The following is a 4,382-nucleotide window of genomic DNA, read 5'->3' as shown; positions in this document are numbered from 1 at the left end:
TCATCGAGATTTCCTCCTAACCTATTACTTTTGTTTTACGTTGTTTTTGAGAATGTCTCCCTGTCCTCCACCACTTCCTTTTAGCTCTTTTCTCCTCCCTGATTTTATATATTATCTTCTCCTCCCTCTCTCACTGACCCAGGAAGTTTCTTTGGGCCTGAGCTTCCTGGAAACCCTCACAACTGTCCTTCTCCTTGAGCTCCTGCCTGGGTACAGCTCAGACCTTGGCCCTGGTGTCCCCATGTATATTTTCACACAGTTCTGACAGAAATTCGCACAACATGGGAATAATCTATTTTGAAGGGCACCGTAGTGGAAGTAGAAATCTAATGCAGGGAGACTGTGGGTGATGAAACGCCTGGGCAAAGACTTGCTGCTTTCTACCCAGCCTCGGATATTTTTATCATTTCCGTGGAAAGAAACCCGTTAAGAAGTGTGTGATTAGATTTTCTATTTCCATGACCTTTAAAGTCAGTGCTAGAACAGAAAGGGCATAGACCACAGGCAATGATTCAACCTCAGGGCCCTGAGGAAGAAACATTTCTGTGGAGAGTAAACCTTCTCCCCAGGGTCACATCTCTGCTACAAGTTTAGGCCATGAATGGAAGTAAGTCTACAGATGTCCAGTTCAAGACCTTCTATAGTTCCAGGACTCAGGAGGCTGAGACTAGTATTTGGTCTCTGCTCAAAAACGGAGTTGGAGGGGAGGGAATATGTAACACCAACAACCTCTGGACTCATCTGTCCTTACCTGACATGGTCAGAGAAGGGGTTTCCACAATTAGGGATGCCATGAATGAAGAGACATTCATGGAGGATATCTGCGTGGCCGGAGCCGAAGTGAACAAGTGTCCAGTAGGAAGAGCACTGGTTGTTGCTCGCTGGCTATGATACCGGCTTCACTTTAGTCAACTCCATGGAAACCCCAGGATTCTCTCAGGCAGCGGTAGGTTTGGTGGTTAGATGATGTCACAAAGCAGGCAGTTGGAAGATCTGAGATAGTCAACAGGGAAGGAAGATTCACAACTAGAAGACAGGATTGGGTGCAGAGGCCACAGGATGCTTAGAATATTATAGTGTCTAAAAGGTTAAGGGAGCTCTGGGGTGATGACATCTTGTGAAATGATAGAGATGAAGATGCCACTTGCCCTGACACACTTATCATGTACAGAACACCAAACTGTGTCTTTTAAGTTGTCTGGAGTAAATTTTTTTATTATATATATATGTTATATTTCACACAATAGTGGCTGATATTCTCCCAATAATTGTATAGAATTAAAATCCTTGGGGAAGAGGAAAAGAGACCTCTAGACAGATAGAGCAGGTTATTTTGACACCATCTTTGTCCATGTGATTAGCAAACTTACTGCAGCTTTCATAGGCCCATGGAAGGAACTAGAGCTCTCTGAATAACCTGGTTGGAGAGGAGGGTGAAGTCCATTGAGCACATCTTGGAGGGAGTGATGCAGTCCAGGGCTTTTTGGTCATAGTTTCTTCTCCTTGAGTGGGGTTGGGCAGGCAGATCTGTGTCCTGGTTTTTCTCCCTCATCTCTCTCATTGTAGAGCTTGTTTCTTGCATGACACTTGATTTTTTTTTCTTATTATTATGCTCAAAGATGTCATTTCCTGTTAGCTGCCCACAGTCAGGGTGTGTGAATGTGTATGTATGCATGCATGTTGTGATAGTTAACTGACTGTGTCCGTTTGAGTGAGAAACATCCAATTAAATTAGATCAGCATAGCTCTGTGGTGGCCGAAGAGATTTACGAAGGAAGATCCATCCTGGGTAGGCTTGAATAAAAGGGAAATGAAGAAACAAAGCTTGTTTCTGTGTCCCCAGAAGGGCTCCAGGCTTCACCAGCACGTTGGGGGCCGTCTCCTAGGTTTTGTTGCAGACCTCCAGCTTCCAGATACCGATTTGCATGGACTGAATGGTGAACTCTAGGCCTTCAGTGTGACTGGGTTCTTTGTATCTTCTCTCGCACACAGACAGCCCTTGTGCACTCTTCTGTACCTGACTGCAGGTGGTTACTGTAAACCCTGCTTTGTAAATGCTTATATATTTATATATCTTGCATTGAATCTGTTTCTCTAGTGAGCGCTGATGATATCATATGTACTAATTTATTCGTGTTTTTTAGTTCCTGTTTGCAGTGCATAATGTTTGCATCCCTACTGAGCAGTTGGTATACACACAGAGCACACCTCCATTCTTTCTCTCCTCTTCCTTCCCCTACCTCCCCACCCTCCCATCTTTGGATCCCTTCCCCATTAGCTTCCTAGTTCCTTCTTCACTGACCTCTCAGGACTCGTTCATTCTTGGCTGTCTCTGACCTAATGAACTTCCCACCATCCCTGTTGGCCAATGTCAACATATCCACACCTCTCTCCTCCTACCATGATCAGCAGCTCAGCCTTCACCAGGTAGGATAATTATCTTCTCTTGTCTGCTAGTGGCATGACTCCTAGCACCCCTCCCTACAAGTATCACCCAGACTCCAATACAAGGTGACCCTCCTCACCTTAGATCCAGGCCCTGGAGGATAGCTGGCCCGCGGCAACTCTTGGGCCAGGGCATGCCCAGCATGTGCTGCATAGCCTGGTAAACCAGAGTGTTGAAGATGTTGAGGAGCAGGTCTGCAGGTAAGTGTTGTGAGGTCATTGATCAAAGCCAGAGCTGGGAAGATGAGACACAGGAATAGTTACCATGGTGGATTGGTCTCCTAAGAAGAAAGGACAAGGAGTAGGTAATAGCCCTTGGCAGTGTCAGGTTTTAGGAGAGAAGCCTACATACAGTGTCTCCTTATTGTTTAGGTATCAGAATGTCTACTCCAAGTCTCCACATAGTCCCTGACTTACCTTCAGTGAGCATGTGAAGGCCAGCTTCATGCCCTCCTCAGGATTGGGTCCCTTGCCTGTTTTCTGAGCCCTGAAGAGCTACTAAGCCTCATGCTCCTGCGTGACGTGCAGTCAACAGGACCATCAGCCCAGGACAGGTAAGCTCCTTGGCCCAGGCTTACAAAACTCCGGGGTTCCCGTGGGACTGTGTGAGTGGCCCACTTGTGTCAGCCCCAGACATTGCAGGTCATACCTTGGCAAGTTCTGTTTGGGGCCTGTTCCTTCCTGCTTCCTGAACTGTCATGTTTCTCAGCCTGCCAGACAGCAGCACTACTGCAGCCCTTTCAGGTATGAGAGGAACAGGAAGGGTGAGACTTGGAATATGGTTCTGGGTGGAAGGACAACATCTTCCAGGTGGCCAGAGGGAGCCTCCCCATGGCCTTACCTACACCCAGACACACATCACTGATTCTCGTGCAGGTGAAAGATGGTGTTAAAAGTATGAGCACAACAGATGTCAGTGTAGCTGCATGTGACCCCAGTTAGGTAATATGTGAGAACTCCCAACTGAGCCCCTCTCCATGTTCTGGGACAGGTTCATCTGGCACGATCTCCATTCAGGTCTCTGTGCTGTCACCTACATATTCTCTTGGGCAAGTCTTTTTACCTCAGCTTCAGTTTTCTTTTCTATACATTGAGACTAGGATACTTAGCTCACAGGTAGTGATTGTGAAGATTAAATGAGGTAAGCTACATAAGGTATTTAACACAAGCTGGGCCCAGTGACACACATATGTAATCCTAGCTATTTAAGAGGCTGAGGCAGAAGGATCTAAAGTTCAAGACCATAGCAAGACCCTATCTCAAAAGGTTAAAAAACGTTTGGGGATGTTTCTTAGCAACAGAGCATTTATCAAGTATTGTTTGGGCCCTGGAATCAATCCCTAGCACTGAAAATAAGTAACTGCGTCAATAAATAAATACTTCCTGGCAATGTGTAAACTCCGAGTAGATATTTGCTCTTGTTAGTTTAATTCAAGGTTATTTCAGAGCCACTGGCCAACCAAGAATGATCAGGAATACATGGCCATCACCTCACCAGTAATCACCACAAATGAGCCATGGGCTTCAGGTTCTGAAGACACAGCTCACCGCACTTCTAGTAGGTAGAAATTACAACATCACCACCTCACCTGTGTGAATCTTGGTTTTCCTTTCTCTTTTCTTTTCTTTCTTTTTTTTTCAGCACTAGAGATTGAACTCAGAACCCTGAGCTTGTCAGGCAGGCACTTATTCTACTGAGCTATCTTCCCGGCCCTCTGTTTTCTTCTCTGGTAAAGAGTAATAATGTTTGGGACACCAATGAGATTGTCTATATAGAAACAGCCCTCAAACTGTACATGACATTAGTGAGCATCTGTCTTTGCTTTGGGCATGCTGCAGCAAGGAGCAGATAGGCTGCAGCCATCTGTCCACTCACACACCCATAGGGCTCTAGGGAACCTGGCAGGGGGCATGTCCTGTGAGTTTCTGCAGCAGAT

General features: G+C 46.0%; 1 pseudogene; it reads left to right on the top strand.

Annotated features, from left to right (window-relative positions):
* The first annotated feature begins 756 nt into the window (after positions 1-756).
* LOC101574938 overlaps positions 757-4,382 on the top strand; it is a 103,351-nt pseudogene continuing 99,725 nt past the window's right edge.

This window comes from Octodon degus, unplaced genomic scaffold, assembly GCF_000260255.1.
Source record: "Octodon degus isolate 3935 unplaced genomic scaffold, OctDeg1.0 scaffold00086, whole genome shotgun sequence".
Lineage (NCBI taxonomy): Eukaryota > Metazoa > Chordata > Mammalia > Rodentia > Octodontidae > Octodon > Octodon degus.
Note: the sequence above shows the minus strand (reverse complement) of the source record. Positions and strands in the feature narration are given on the sequence as shown.